Source organism: Pseudophryne corroboree, chromosome 5 (assembly GCF_028390025.1).
Source record: "Pseudophryne corroboree isolate aPseCor3 chromosome 5, aPseCor3.hap2, whole genome shotgun sequence".
In the NCBI taxonomy this organism is placed as follows: Eukaryota; Metazoa; Chordata; class Amphibia; order Anura; family Myobatrachidae; genus Pseudophryne; species Pseudophryne corroboree.
The window spans coordinates 144,295,210-144,312,612 of record NC_086448.1 but is presented as its reverse complement, the minus strand read 5'-3'; the positions used below and the strand labels follow the sequence as shown (position 1 = coordinate 144,312,612).

The 17,403-nt window shown below is 44.9% G+C and overlaps 1 long non-coding RNA gene across 1 annotated transcript; it reads left to right on the top strand.

Annotated features, from left to right (window-relative positions):
* Window positions 1-8,734: 8,734 nt before the first annotated feature.
* LOC134928871 (uncharacterized) lies at window positions 8,735-10,420 on the top strand. Its single transcript, XR_010178086.1, has 3 exons — window positions 8,735-8,798; window positions 8,874-9,086; window positions 9,711-10,420. It is a non-coding gene; the product is annotated as an uncharacterized LOC134928871 (long non-coding RNA).
* Window positions 10,421-17,403: the final 6,983 nt, after the last annotated feature.

Sequence of the window (17,403 nt, the reverse complement as noted above, 5' to 3'; positions counted from 1 at the left end):
AAAAATTCTGTCATTCTAGATTAGTAAATACAGGTACTGTATTATACATTATCTCAGGTAGTGCAGGATTTCACTTACATAACATATCTCCAAGCGTACAACAACATTTGTAAGAAATAATTAATTTTATTGTTGTAAAGAAATTTCATAATTACAATATGTGTTTCAAAATGTGATATTTAATTACTGTATATCACAGGATTAACCAAAAGATTTAGCTACTGACCTGTTTCTAGAAGGTATGTATAAGGTATGTCAATACACCTGGTATGTTAACATATATATATATATATATATATATATATATATACTGTATATACATGAAAGTACAGCGGCTGGTGAGTCATATCAGTTAATGATTAAAGAGAGTTAAAGAGAGTTTAAAGGTTGGTATTGTACAAGAAGCTAACAATACATTAAGAGGCCTATTCATGATCCCTTAAAGGGCATGTTAGGCATGAGTAAATGCTAATTTTTTATGTTTTTGTAATGGGCCCATTCATTATTAGGGGCCTGATGGTCCCACCTAATATTTAGCAAATGCAGGAACCAACACCATCTTCTGAGACCTGGAGGCCCTCGCTTCCTATAGGAAGGAGAACCAGGTTGCAGAGAGGAATCAGAGCTGATCCCTCCGCCATCTCCACACTTTGAGACTTGAGGTTGTGCGAATGCATGAACCCAGGTCACGTATATGCAGACGCCCATGTCGGCAGGGCCTAAGTAGAAGTAGCAGTGTTGATCTTCACTGGGGGGGTGACAGAGGTGTCACGCTCCGAGGGGGTGATATCAAAATGCCGGCTCCTCCTCTGTGATAGGAGCCGGGTGCTGCACTGTTACATAACGTGGAGTACTCAGATCCTGTCACAGTGTAGGAGCTGGCAGTGCAGTCACACAAGTCTCCTGGGGCAGCCCATCATGCCCCCGGAATAATGACACGGGGTCATGCCATGAGGTCACGACCCTTTCCCATAAGCTTATGGGCTTCTCTCCACGAGTTCCCCTGAGAGGGATACAGTAGGATCCTTCCCAGCACCCCCTGCAATGTGTGCATCACAAGACGCATGCACAGGCAGACTCCAGGGTCTTAAACCCAGAAGTCCACATACCACAAAGCACAGCTCTTTTCAGGGGAGCTGTCCTTTGCTTGACTGTTTATGCATACGGTGTTCGTAAATGCCGATATGTAGTGAGAGGCAGTGAAAATGCTATGTGTCATGCATCCTGATATTGATACGTGCTTCATGTGCCTTATGGGAAATTCACCACTGATTGTAACTGAATATGGGGTCGCAGGCAGAGCCTCAAATATGCCACCAAAATGGTTGCGATAGGCCTGCGGTTTTGCTGCCACTTCCCATTACCTCCCTCAAATGGTTCATGTCTGTCAATCACTTTGCGAAATCATCCCCTGTGTGACCGCCGCCATAAGACTATCTAAGAAAAAAAAAACTAGAAATTAATAACAAATCATAAAGAACATGTGAACAAGAATAAAAGAGAATATGTAAACTGTGTCAAAATCATCTGTATGCGGATGATTCTCAAATCTACCTATCCTCCCCAGACTTGTCACCATCTGTGTTGGTCCATGTCACTGAATGTATCTTTGCCGTTGCATCTTGGATGTCATCTCACCACCTCAAACTTAATATTTCCAAAACAGAATTGGTAGTTACCAACCTGTAGTTACCAACCTGATATCTCTATCACTGTTGATAACTCAACAATTAACCTTACCCCACAAGCTCGCTGCCTAGGTGTCATCCTTGACTCTGAACTGTCCTTTGTACCCCAGATTCAATGGGGGAGATTCAAATGTTTGAAAAGTCGGTTGTGTGTCTGTTTTTTCCCTGTCTATTAGATAGGAAAAAACAGACTCCCAACTGACTTTTCAAACATTTGAATCTCCCCCAAAATGTCTCAAAATCATGTTACATACAAAATATGACCATGTCTTACACAAGATACTGCAAAAACTCTAATTCATGCTCTCATTATCTCCCACATTGATTATTGCAATAGTCTTCTTACTGGTCTTACCAAAAAGAGACTCTCACCACTACAATCCATTTTGAAAGCAGCGGCGATGCTAATCTTCCTCACTAGACATTAATTGGGTGCAGATCCACTCTCTCAGTCCCTCCATTGGTTACCAGTATTCTACCATATATAATTTAATATAAAATAATTTTGCTCCGACTCAAGGCCATTTACCAAACTACACCAACGTACACCAGTGTATCACATGTTGATGGCCCTGCAGGCAGTGTATGAGGATAAACGTCTTATTGAGAGAATTAATCTGTGGAAAATATTGTGTAATAACAAAGTGAGGTAATGTTTTGTGTTTTGGTTTTGGTTCTAATTCCCCGCTCGTGTTTTGGTTTTGGATTGGTTTTGCCAAAACTACCCTTTCATGTTTTGGTTTTGGATCTGGATGATTTAAAAAAAAAACATGAAAACAGCTAAAATCACAGAATTTGGGGGTAATTTTGAGTCTATTCTGAACACCTCACACCTCACAATATTGTTTTTAAACCAAAAGGTTGCACCAAGGTGGCTGTATGACTGAGCTAAGTGACACAAGTGTGCGGCACAAACACCTGGCCAATCTAGGAGTGGCACTGCAGTTTCAGACAGGATGGCACTTTAAAAAAAACTAGGCCCCAAACTCACATCATGCAAAGAAGAAAAAGAGGTGCAATGAGGTTGCTGTATGACTAAGTTAAGCGACACAAGTGTGCGGCACAAACATCTGGCCCATCTAGGAGTGGCACTGCAGTGTCAGAAAGGAGGGCAGTATAAAAAAAAAGCCCCAAACAGCACATCATACAACAATGAAAAAGAGGTGCAATGAGGTAGCTGTATGACTAAGCTAAACGACACAAACAATTGGCCCATCTAGGAGTGGCACTGCAGTGTCAGATAGGATTGCACTGGAATTATACAGCAGGATCACTGGATTTATATGCCAGTACCACTGGAATTATACGGCAGGATCACTGGACTTATACGCCATTACCACTGGAATTATACGGCAGGATCACTGGATTTATACGCCAGTACCATTGGAATTATACGGCAGGATTACTGGAATTATACGACAGGATCACTGGATTTATACGGCAGTACCGCTGGACATATATGGCAGTATCAATGGATATATACGGCAGTATTACTGGACATATACGGCAGTATCACTGGACATATATGGCAGCACAGGGACACCACCACTGGACTGTTGCAGGACAACACAGCACCACTGCAATGGACTGGAGTTATACAGCAGCACTGGACATATGACAACAGAGGACACCACCACTGTGATTGGACTGATGCAGCACAATACACCACCATTGAACTGATGCAGCACAATGCAGCACCACTGTACTGGACTTACACAGCAGCACTGGACATATGGCAGCAGAGAACACCACCACTGTGACAGGACTGATGCAGCACAAGACACCACCACTGGACTTATGCAGCAAAACACAGCACCACTGGACTGGACTTATACAGCAGCACTGGACATATGGCAGCAGAGGACACAACCACTGTGACTGGACTGATGCAGCACAAGACACTAACACTGAACTGACTCAGGACACTGAGGACGGAGACACGTCCTCTCTATACACTCTTCAATGCCGGAGTGATAATGGCGGTAACGCGCGGCTCCTTATGTGGAGTCCAAACCCCGTGAGATTCCGACAGCGGGATGATGACGTTTTGCCTCGTTCTGATTTCTGAAGTAGGCAGGAAAACCCGAGCCTGACTCGTATCCAGGCTTGGGCAGTGAAGTCCGGTAGGGTTTGGTTCTCAGGGAACCGAACCCGCTCATCTCTAGTTCATATCTCAGAAATAAATGTCTGTAGGAGCCCAAGTAGATGAAGAGGAGATTGCTATGGTGATGCTACATAATTTAATAGCTGAATTTGATTTCCTAGTAGTAGTTTTAAAAGCTAATACAGCCAAGTGATCATTTCCATGAACGTGTACAAGTTAAATTAAATGCTGTGAATTTATCAGTACAGACTAAAGATGTAAAGTCCACTAAAGATGTAAGCCCAGAAAGATCAAGTATAAGTGCTTTGTATGTCATAAAGTAGGAGTAGGACACAAGGCTTCTGAATGCAAATGGAAAAATGTAAATGCTGCACAGAAAAAGAAATATAACAGCAAAATGAGTCAGCTTTAAGTGTCACAGGGCCTAATTCAGTGATAGACGGAAATCCAAAACCACTTGTAGTCAGCTTTGAATTTCCCTCTGATTAGAAGGAAGGACATGCAGGGGATGTCTCAGTAGGACAGACACCTCCTGCATGTAGCTGCAATCCCAGCACTGCAACCGATGTTGCAATCTGGGCTCTAACATTGTGACCATCGGTTGCAATGTTCCACGCAGCAACAGTTTACACAGCTGGCCAAAGGAAGCCACCTCTTCAGTGTGGAATTATTTCTCCACAAATCCAGACAACAGGTGTCAAGAATCCTTAATAAGTAGGGGTAAGGATGTTAACCACCTAGGAACATCCTCCCTTATACGTCACCTGCACATTCATCAGAAGTCATTGTCAAATTCAGAAACTTTGGGTAAGAGCGTAAGCAGTCCACTGACACCTAAATCCCTTCTTCCTCTTGTACCCAAGCTCCTGCAAGACACACCACCAACTCCCTCAACGTCAATTTCCTTCTCAGTCAGGAACGTCAGTAGTCCTGCAGGCCATGTCACTGGTATGACTGACAAGACCTCTCCTAACCGGGATTCCTCCGGAGGATCCTTGAGTGGTACGCCTACTACTGCTGCTGCTGCCGCTGCTGCTGTTGTTGCTGCTGGGAGTCGATCATCATCCCAGAGGGGAAGTTGGAAGACAACTTGTACTACTTCAACTAAGCAATTGACTGTTCAACAGTCCTTTGCGAGGAAGATGAAATATGACACCAGTCATCCTGTTGCAAATCGGATAACTGAGGCCTTGACAGCTATGTTGGTGTTAGACGTGCATCCGGTATCTGCCATTGGTGCAGTGGGATTTAGACAATTGATGGAGGTAGTGTGTCCCCAGTACCAAATCCCATCTAGATTCCACGTCACTAGGAAAGCGATTCCCAGACTGTACAGGGACATTAAGAAAAGTGTCCTCAGTGTCCTGAAAAATGAGGTTGTACTCAGTGTCCACTTAACCACGGACATGTGAATAAGTTGAGCAGGACAAACTAAGGACTACATGACTGTGACAACCCACTGGGTATATGTATTGCCTCCCACAGCAACAACAGCAGCGGCACCTGTGTCAGCATCTCACAAATGCCAGCTCATTCCTAGGCATTCTACGCTGTGTATCACCGTGATACATTATGACCTGTCTATTGTCACTGCATATGATGCTGTTACCATTGAAAGAATGGTGGAGGATTATATGGGTGACAGCATCTACGTAGGTATGTATGTATGCTGGCAGGAAAAAGAGGCAAACTGGCTTTATTTGACCTAAGTTGACCCCCTCCAGTGTGTACTCCGAAATAGTGTTTAGTGCAGCCACTAAACCTTGTCAGCGATGGGCATAAGAGGTTACTTCCAGAAAATGTGGAGAAGATGATGTTCATAAAAATGAATTATAAATTCCTCCAGGAAGACCTTTACCAGCAATTGCTTCCAGAAAGTACACAGGGACATGTGATAGTAATTTCAGTGGGGACGAATTAATACTCTGTGAGGAGGAGGATGTAGACACTGAAAGGGGTGAGGAATCTCAGGATGAGGATGAGGACAACATCTTGCCTCTGTAGAGCCAGTTTGTGCAAGGAGAGATTGATTTCTTCTTTTTTGGTGGGGGGATTAATTGCTTCTTTTTTGTGGGGGCCCAGACAAACCAATCATTTCAGCCACAGTCGTGTGGCAGACCCTGTCACTGAAATTATTGGTTTGTTGAAGTGTCCATGTCCTGTTTATACAACATAAGGGTGGGTGGGAGGGCCCGGGGCCAGAGGACAATTCCATCTTGCACCTCATTTTTTTCTTTGCATTATGTGCTGTTTGGAGCCTATTTTTTAATACTGCCATCCTGTCTAACACTGCAGTGCCACTCCTAGACGGGACAAATGTTTGTGCCATATACTTGTGTCGCTTAGCAAAGTCATCCAGCTACATCGGTGCAACCTTTTGGCCTAAAAACAATATTGTGAGGGGTGAGGTGTTCAGAATAGACTGGAAATGAGTGGAAATGAATGTTATTGAGGTTAATAAAACTGTAGGATCAAAATTACCCCCAAATTCTGTGATTTTAGCTGTTTTTGTGTTTTTTTCAAAAATCATCCAGATCCAAAACCAAAACCCGACAGGGGGGTATATTTACTAAGATTCGTATTGTTTCCGATTTGGAGAGAGAATCATCACGAATGACATCGAAAGTGTAAAACTGCAACTTTTTGAATTGATTACGACTAATTTACTAAGCTGTCGTAATTGTATTTTTAGTGTTGTCCGATGTCGATGTCATTCGTGTTTTTTTGATGTGTAATGCGGCCGATTTTGTTGTTTTGCGGCCGTGTTCTTAGTGTTTTTTTACGACTGCATCACATGTCTGTTACGGCAGTGTTTTTCCGTTTCCGGCCGCGTTTTTTTACTAAGTTTCGTTTTTGTCACTTGTCCGTGATTGGTTGTATTCGTGATGGAGGAGTGTTTGTGCACATTACTATAAAAACGCCCCAAACCGTCCGCACCTCGTGGGTTTAGCTAGTGGAGAGGAGAGAGGAAGGTGTATTAGGAGTTGGTGAGTTTGGAGGAGTTTTTGGTGGATTTGGAGCAGAGTTTTGCGATTGTTGAGTGCTGTACTGTGTGTGTAAGTAGTCTTGTCATACTTGTTGTGTAGTTTTTTCGAAGTTTGTCTACTTTTTTGTCATTGTTTTTTTTTTCCAAGTCTATTGTCATTGTTTGTGAGTGAGTGTGTGTGTGGTGTGTAGTGGTAGTGGAGGAGTGTGTTTTCTGTTTTTTTTTCTCAGTGTTTTGTGTAGTTTGTGGGAATTATGTCTCAGTCAGAGGTCAGTGTGGTGGAGGAGGTTAGTGAGAGGGAGGAGGTGAGTGAGGTGGAGGAGGTTAGTGAGAGGGAGGAGGTGAGTGAGGTGGAGGAGGTTAGTGAGAGGGTGGAGGTTAGTGAGGAGGAGGAGGAGGGGGTGCCTGTTGTAGCGTTCTCCAGTGATAGTGATGGTGCTGTGGCTCCGCAGCCACGCACCACTACCAAGACTGGGCGCAATGTGAAGTTCAGCTATGCTGAAAACATGGCTTTGGTGCGGGAGCTGATGAGGCATCATCGCCAATTGTTTGGGCAGGATGCTGCAAAGGTGTCCTCACGTAGGAAGTCGGTCCAGTGGGGAAAAGTTATTGCTGCAGTCAATAGTGAGGGTGTGGTGAGGCGGACTGAGGACATGTGTAGAAAAAGGTTTTATGACATCAAGCGCCGTGTCAAGGCCAAGATGGCCAAGGAGGCCAAATCAGCCCGCCAAACCGGGGGTGGACACCCTTTCCGTGCCACTTTTATTGATTGGGAGGAGCCTGTGCGGTCACTTATTCCTGCAGAAGTGGTGTCAGCGACTCATGTCCGGGATTCGGACCGTCTAAGGCAGGATGGTGAGTTTTATTTTTAATTTTTTTGGCTCTTGTTATTTTTAAAATGATAATGCTGCTAATTGTTATGGTGTTTGTAAATATGCAAACATTGGCCCTCATTCTGAGTTGATCGCTCGCAAGGCGAATTTAGCAGAGTTGCTCACGCTAAGCCTACGCCTACTGGGAGTGTATCTTAGCTTCTTAAAATTGCGACCGATGTATTCGCAATATTGCGATTACAAACTACTTAGCAGTTTCAGAGTAGCTTCAGACTTACTCGGTATCTGCGATCAGTTCAGTGCTTGTCGTTCCTGGTTTGACGTCACAAACACACCCAGCGTTCGCCCAGACACTCCCCCGTTTCCCCGGCCACTCCTGCGTTTTTTCCGGAAACGGTAGCGTTTTTTCCCGCACGCCCATAAAACGGCCTGTTTCCGCCCAGTAACACCCATTTCCTGTCAATCACATTACGATCGCCGGAGCGATGAAAAAGCCGTGAGTAAAAATACTATCTCCATTGTAAAATTACTTGGCGCAGTCGCAGTGCGATTATTGCGCATGCGTACTAAGCGGAATTTCACTGCGATGCAATGAAAAATACCGAGCGAACGACTCGGAATGAGGGCCATTGTGTTGGTAATGTCGTGCAGGCCTGTGCAACCTGTAGCTGTAAATGTGTTTCAAAACTACAAGGCCCATCATGCATTGCCAGAGTTTTGCTATTAGTGAATGTGAAATCTGTTGCAGTGCATGCTGGTATGTGTAGTTATAATACATAATCATAGATTTTGCTTGTCCCTAACTGTTTTTTCAAATGGCCTTTTTTTAAAAAAACTTATTCAATAAATTGTTGCATTTTTTATTATGGTTTTTATGTTGTTTGTGAGAAATTTTATATTAAAATTATCTGCAATATATTGTGTCGAATTAAGGTATGTTTCTGGATTATTTAGTGCAACATCATCTTAATTTAAGAATACACACCCAATTAATTAATCCAGAATAGCTTAAACATAAAATAGTTAACTTAACATTAGGTGCGAGATGTTTACATTACAATAATGATTTTCAGATAACAATGAGTTTTAAAAGTATGGTCATAATGTTTTGTGCAATTTTTCAACAGTACACCAGAGACGCGCCACAGACAGGCCACAGCCAACTGATGAAGCTGCAGGGAATGCAGGTAAAAAATCAGTGTAGTCACATATTCTGCAAACACATAGAACTACAAAATATTAATGTTGCTATTTTCACATAGGTTCTTCTTCTGCAAGCCGCCCTCCTCTAAGGCGGCCATCACAGGGCTCTGTGACTTTAACTAGGAGGCCCACTAAGACGCGGCGTGTGGAGTCGGAATCTGCGCCTCCTTCTTCACCACCCAGGCGGCGCATCTCGGCAGTCTTGCCCCAGCCACCACAGGCAATTTTGGCTAGTCCCCAAAGTGATGAGCCACGATCACCTCAGCTGTCTGGTGAGTAAAAACTTAAAAGAAATACATTCAAACATTTCGACACAGTACATTTACTATGATGTGAGCTCAATGTGAGATGGCATGTTTCCCGTAGCAACCAATCAGATTCCAGGTATTATCTTCTTGAAGGTGCCAAATAAATTTGAATTAAAGTCTTATTGGTTGCTATGGGCCACATCACATTTTAAATAGAACACCCACCTTACTAAATTGAGCCCACAGACGTGCACAGAAAATGAATAGCGGGTTTCTCACCGGACTTAACCCCCCCCCCCCCCCCCTTCCACAGCATTATAGTCTTCTCACACCTCCCCTGTCCGGGATGTAGACTGCTTACCTGATGTGCTCCTCTGGTCCGTCCAGGTGAGAAGTCTATATCCAGGACAGAGGAGGTGAGAGAACACTATAATGCTGTGGAGGGGGGGAAGTTCGGTGCGGAACCCGCCAGTCAGTCTCTGTGCACGCCTGTTATGGCACATATGTGTTTGTAAAGGAAAGATTCCTAGTTTTTAAAAAAACACCTCAAATTAAAAATTAAAATAAAAAAAAATAAGTATGGAATGTTTAGGACAAGCAAAGATATTTAATTATAACTAAACAGTGCCTGTTGGCCACCCCATACAGAACCAACCTTCATGGGAGACGATGACCAGCAGGAACCAGACCAACAGGCAACCTATACACTGCAACTTACGGCCGTTGATCCTACCCAGCCAACCCAGCCGCAGGATATGCCCCAAGCCTCCTTAAGTCCACAATTGATACCAACTCCACCCCAGCAACAAATGTCCGCTGACTTTTGGTCCAGTTGGGCAACACAACAGGCCCAAAACACTGCCTGCCTGAACACACACACACACACACACAACACCTTGCCAGTCTGCCCCATCATCTTCCGCGCATTAGTCGGAACTCGGGCAGACTGATTGTTCAGGTAGGCAGAATTGCGACATCGATGGAGCAAATCAGGGCGGACAACACGCAAAATGCTGGCAAATTTGACGCACATCATCGATGAGCAACAGCGGCATCAACAAGCCCTGATACAAGTGATCCAACACAATCAGGTAGTAAATGAGACTTTGTCTAGGATTGTGGCCAGTCACACTGCCAGTAATAATCAACTGAATGCCAGTATACATAACTTGAGCCAAAGCATCACTCTGATGTCAGCACAACATCTCAGCTCCAGCTCAGGAACGACTACCCCTAGCCAGACCCCAGTTACCTCTCCTGTTCGACGATCATCCAGAACACGGGCCAGCGACCCTGCTCAAACCTCGGCACCCAGCACACAAAAGAAAAAAAAAAATGAATCTGACATGACATTTGTGTAACACAATAAAAATTTAAATATTGTCTTCACCAAAAATCCTGTGTCCGTGTCAAACATTGTAAAACACGCTATGTGTGTATGGTTTAATGGGGTCATGAGTGTCAATGTTTTAATACAAAATTAAAATACAAAATTACACAACAGTATAAAGAACAAACAATACTGTGTTCTAAGACCTACCAGACGCAACACTTAGACATAGACGTGTATGTATTTTTAAACACACCTGTTTCAAAAATATAGAAAAGGTTGTCTGGGAAATAACAATGACGTCGCCTGTCACAGCCTGGAAGCTGCCAGTAGCCATAAAGTGCTACACAGCCAGGAGTTTGTGCAAGCCTGAGACAGAGCGTGAGCGTGCTGTCTCAGGATATAGTCCCAGTTTGACAAGGTCATACAGACGGCAAATGTTGGATGTTTTTAGGGGAAACATCTGTATGACCCTATCATCAGACAATGCGTTTAAGTTTAAACGTCCCCTAAACAAACGTGGCTGGCGCAGCCTCCGCGGAACCTGTTCAACCTGCTGACCATGTACACTTACCTGGCCCAGATTTCTTGAAGAGTCATGGAGCACTTTCAGGTATCCCCCAGCAAACAAAAAATCTGTTGCACACACCACAGCAGCCATTTCAGAGTGAGAGATATTCAAAATGTGCCTGGGACCCTTTTATAGGGCCAAACATTCAGGTGTGAGTAATGGATAATTGACTACACATGTAAACACGCTTCTCAAAAGCAGGTCTGTTTTTTTTTAGGACTTTTTTACAAAATGTATTTTTTCACGGCCGCAAATGCATTTTCACGGTAGACATTACAAATACGAATGGTTAGTAAATGACCGAGATTCATATCTAAACAGCCGCGTTTTGACCGATGGTGTATTCATTCGTATTTTTAAACTTGAACTTCCAAAAAAATACGAATGCACTCATCACTGCCGTGATTTTTGCTTAGTAAATTACCGAGATGACACTTTGAAGAAAAAACGGCATCTCGGTCAAAATCGGGACCTTAGTAAATATACCCCAGGGTGGTTTTGGCAAAACCAATCCAGATCCAAAACACGAGCGAGGATCCAGATCCAAAACCAAAACACGAAAAGCACCCGCCGCACATCTCTAGAGGAAACTAGTGCCTGCAATATGGACATGTGAGACGATATCACTTTTACTATATCTAGACCAGCGGTCGCCAACCCGTCGCTCGCGAGCGATGGATAGCTTGCCGCTGTAATCAGCGTAGCTCGTCCAGCATATTAACAATGAAGGGGACTCAGGGAGTGTGCGCATGCGCGGCCATGCATGGCTGTATGTGGCTGTGCGCGGCTGCAAACTGGAGAGCTGACGGCGCTATTACAGTACCTCCTCCACCCCTGAGCAGCTGGGATGCAGTCAGTTAACCTCCAATCAAAATCCCGACGTTCAAAATCCCGACGCCAATTGGCCGATGGTCAAAATCCCGACAAGGTCAAAATCCCGACATGGACAAAATACCGACATTTAAAATACCGACAAGTTTAAAATACCGACATGTAAAATGCCGACAGGTCAAAATACCGTCATGAGTTTTTCATGATTTTTTTCATTGAAACCGACTTGTTCATACTTTACCATCCCAGTGGACCTGGAGGGGGAATATAATAGTGTGCCGAGCGCAACGAGGCACCGTGCCCGAAGCATGGCGAGCGCAGCGAGCCATGCGAGGGGACGCAGTACACTTTATATGGTGTCCATGTTGACTTATGTCGACATACACACACACAAAAAGCATGTCGGTATTTTGACCTGTCGGCATTTTACATGTCGGTATTTTGACCTTGTCGGTATTTTAAATGTCGGTATTTTGTCCATGTCGGGATTTTGACCCTGTCGGGATTTTGACCATCGGTCAATTGGTGTCGGGATTTTGAACGTCGGGATTTTGATTGGAGGTATTTCATACCGATCCCGAGCAGCTGCATGGAGCCCGCACCCCACGCTATCTGGACCCTCCATTTAGTCTGGGTTAATCCTCTGTGATAATACATGGCTTCTGTGTAATGTGTGTATGAGGTGACAGCCGCAATAATCAGCACAACTGCACATGTATATTACTGATGAAGCATAATGTGGCTGTGCTACAACCTCATTATGCTCCATCAGTAATATACACCTGCATTGTGCTGATTATTGCTGCTATAACCACACCAAATAACAGTCAAATTATGCTCCAATATGCTCCGTCAGTACACACATGCATTGTGCTGATTTTTGCAGCCATCACCACACTTATTTAAAGTGAGGTAATGGCTGCAAAAATCAGTACAATGCATGTGTACACTGATGGAGCATATTGGAGCATAATTTGACTGTCAGTATCTTTGGTGTGGTGATAGCAGCAATAATCAGCACAATCAGTGGCGTAACTACTGCCTTGGAGGTGCAGGGCTGCGGGGGCGCCGCCACTGATTTAGCGCAGATTGACATGCGGATGAGCCGTCCGCATGTCAATCTGCTGTCTCCTCTCCATCCTTCCCTCCGGCTCCAACCCTCCGCTGCTGCCGCTGCTGTAAGGAGGGACACGGAGGGCACAGCGCAGGCCTCTCCTGTGTCCCTCCTGCGTGTCCGGCGGGTCTATTGAATGAAGTGCCTGTTCGTGAGCTCTGATTGGCTCACGAACCGGCACTTCATTTAACACACACGCCGGAGACGCAGGAGGGACACAGGTGAGGCGCGCGCTGTGCCCTCTATGTCCCTCCTTACAGCAGCGGGGAGTGGGGAGCAGGGGGGGAGCTGTACCTGGCACTGGGGGAGGGGGAGCATATTTGGCACTTGGGGGGCATATGTGGCACTGAGGGGGCATATGTGACATTCGGGGGTATATGTGTACCTGGCACTTGGGGGGGGGGCATATTTGGCATTGGGGGCATGTGTGTACCTGGTACTGTGGGGGAATATCTGGCACTGGGGGCATATGTGGCACTGGAAACACAGCCCTAGCAACAAGCATTACCCCCTAGCAATGAGCATGACACCCTAGCAACAAGCATGACACCCAGTGCATGAAACCCCTGGCAACAAGCATGACACCCAGTGCATGAAACCCCTGGCAACGAGCATGACACCCAGTGCATGAAACCCCTGGCAACGAGCATGACACCCAGTGCATGAAACCCCTGGCAACGAGCATGACACCCTGAGCATGAAAACCCCTGGCACCATGCATGGAACCAAGAGCATGAAACCCCTGGCATCAAGCAGGTAATTTAAAAGTAATTAGAAGCCTTACTGTAGGACTTAATGTGTAATGGGCATTGCAGTGTGTGGCATAATGTATCACGGACATTGCGGTGTGTGTCATAATGTGTCACAGGCATTACGGTGTGTGGCATACTATATCACGGGCATTGTGGTATGTGGTATAATGTCTCAGGGGCATTGCAGTGTGGCATAATGTATAACGGGCATTGCGGTGTGTGGCATAGGGTATAACGGGCATTGCGGTATGTGTCACAGGCATTACGGTGTGTGGTATACTATATCACGGGCATTGTGGTATGTGGTATAATGTCTCAAGGTCATTGCAGTGTGTGGCATAATGTATCACGGACATTGCGGTGTGTGTCAGAATGTGTCAGTCATTACGGTGTGTGGTATACTATATCACGGGCATTGTGGTATAATGTCTCAGGGTCATTGCGGTGTGTGTCATAATGTGTCACAGGCATTGTATGTGCTATAATGTATCAGGGGCATTGCAGTGTGTAGCATAATGTATAACGGGCATTGCGATTCCTGTCATAATGTGTCACAGGCATTACGGTGTGTGCATATTGTGTCATGTGCATTATTGTGTGTGGCATAATGTCTAAGGGCCATTGCAGTATGTGGCATAATGTATACTGGGCATTACTATAAGGAGGAAAAATGACAAATAATGTAAGGGGCATAAATCAGGATTATTTTTCCTTCCTGTGGTGGCCAACGTCTGGGCGTGCAGGGTCCAAAACTGGGGTATAAGGTAGTCTTTTCCTGCAACGCCACGCCCCTTTTGTGAAGCCACGCCCATTTCAACAAAGTCATGCCCCCTTTTTTACTTTACTAGTGCCAATTATGGGGATGGAGAGGGGGGGGGGGGGGGGGCGCCGGTGAATTTTTTGGCTTGGGGGAGAAAAATTTCTAGTTACGCCACTGAGCACAATGCAGGTGTATATTACTGATGGAGCATATTGGAGCGCAATGTAACTTTACAGTTTGTGTGGGCTCTAAATAGGTGCGGCTGTGCTCTGCCGTACGCGGGAGAGCTGATGGCGCCAATACCTCCATCTTTGCCCCTGAGCAGCTGTATGGAGTGTGACGGAGCCCGCACCCAATGCTATATGGACCCTCCAAACGGGGCGTGATAGCAGCATTTCATCTGGGTTAGTCTCAGCAGTGATATTACAAGGCTTCTGTGTGCATGAAACCCCTGGCAATGAGCACAAGATCCCTGACAACGAGCAGGCAATTTTAAATTAATTATAAGCCTTACTGTTGGGCATAATGTGTCAGGGGCATTACGGGGTATAGAATAATGTGTCAGGGGCATTGCGGTGTGTGGAATAATGTGTCAGGGGCATTGCGATGTGTGGAATAATGTGTCAGGAGCACTGCGGTGTGTGGCATAATGTGTAATGGACATTACGGTGTGTGGCATATTGTGTAAGTGGCATTACTGTGTGTGGTATAATGTGCCACGGGCATTATGGTGTGTGGCATAATGTGTAAGAGGCATTACTATAAGGAGGAAAAATAACAGATAATGTAAGGGTCATGAATTAGTTTTTTTTTTCCTGTGGTGGCCAATGTCTGGGCAAGCAGGTTGCAAAACTGGGGTATAAGGTAGTAATTTCCTGCAATACCATGGCCCTTGCATTGAGGACACACCCTCTTTTTGGAGCGTGCGTGCTAATTCTTTACTTTTAATATAGCAATGGGAGGGGTGCCAGAAACAGTTTTTGGCAGGAGAGTGCAAAATAATAATCCTCAACTGCCCAAATCACGCAGTTTTTTGGCCACCTGGAACTTATCTCTGTCATTTACTGGTGTAGTGATGCTTAGTTACCCTGTACTTGTCCTAAATTGTCTTCAACTGTAAGTCACTGTTTTCCTGTTTTGGTTATGTGAATATGTACTCTGTAACTGGGCGCTGTGGAACCCTTGTGGCGCCATATTAATAAAGGATAATAATAATAATAATAATAATAAAATGTATAGCTACGCCACTGGCCACGAGTCCAGTCTTAACACTGAGAGAGCGCCAGCAACCATTCAAGTACAGCATATTTGTTTAAAAAATCTTTAGTAGCTCGTCAGGAGATTAAATTTTTCTCGAGTAGCTCACCCCCCAATTAAGGTTGGAGACCACTGATCTAGACAAAAACAATTCCTGCTAAGATCACAACTATATCCCATGTTATTCCCATGGTATTACTCAACATAGCTGCACAAGGCAGTGCTGCATTATATTTAATGTTTTTTAATTATTTTTTAGTATTTGTCCTATTTTTGACCTCATTCGTATCCCTGTTGTTCCAGACCATTAGCCAATGTAATTTCTATTTGTTATGTGTCATTCCTCTTGTGTGACAATGTTCTTCTTATCATATTCTTTTTTTTTTTTATAATTTTTATTTGTGGGATCACAAAAGCGAACAGAAACCAACCAATAGTGGTTATAGCATAGTACATTGCAAATACAGCTTAATAGTTGGTGACTATAAAGATGACCAAAAAAAAACAGTGATCCATTTTTGACCCATAAAGCGGGTAGTATAAAATAGAAAGAATGGCAGTCAGCAGAGAAGCTAACCGACTGAGACTGAAAAGTAAAAGTAGAAAGAGGTCGAGAAGAAAGTAAGACAGAGAAAAGGAGAGAGAAAGAGAGAGAGAGAGAAAATAAGGTAGGATAGAGTCCCCGGGAGGGTCCCGTCAAATATAGTGCGAGGCATCACTAATTAAAAGGTGAAGGGGCATGTTGGGTAGTAAGCCATGGGCTCCATATTTTATTGAATGACTTAGAGGAGCAATTTATAATGCTAGTCATGTAGTCCATGTGGTAAACGCAGAGCCGTCTTAACAGCAGTGTAGGCCCCTGGACACAGCAATGCACTGGGGCCCCTACCCACCCATCAGCGGTAGGGGTGGGGGGGTGCTATCAGCGGCAGCTTTGATGTTCCGCCGGGGATAGGGGGGTTCTATCTTTGGCTCAGCATGTAGGACCTGGAGAAATAATTTCTGCTAATTACTCCTTTACTGCACAAATGGGGCGGGAACGAGAACACTAAACTGTAGAAGGGGACATTGTGCTGAATGAAGGGGCCCGGGTACATGACTTCCAGGGTAGTAGGGGTGTTTAATACACAGGGGAGGGGTGGATAGTGGAGTGGGCTTAATATTCATCATTTTCCGGGGGTCAGGGCAGCTTGCTTTACTGCAGATCTCTCCAGTTCCTGGAAATAGATTTCTTAGCTTTAATGGGATAAAAAAAACTAGAGAGTCCCACCTTTCAGGAGGTTCAGGGAACTTGGGGATCAGACTTCAGGAGCCAGAGCAATCCGCCGACAAAAATATAAAACTGCATATTAGGCGTGTGGAGCTGGAGCAGGGACCAGCTGCTTGAAGGCTGATATCTCTGGTTCTGAGCATAGTAGAGACAAGCTGGCAGTGTCCATTGAAAGGGGAGAGTCACAGCTTTTGGAGTATACCCTCAAAAAAACTCTAAGTCAGATAGAAACCGAGTGTCATGATCCGGGTATCTGGACGCCATTACTTGCCTTTCAGATGTCTCCTGAGGCTGGCTCAGCGTTCCAAGGCCGGATCTCATCTGTGTCCACATTCTGCATGTCCCTCCTGTCACGCTGAGACGCTATCACAGCGGCGCCATGTTTGAATCCTGCATGGCGTCTCCTGTCCTCTGCAGACGGCACCGCCATTACTGTTATGTTTCCACATGGTTTCC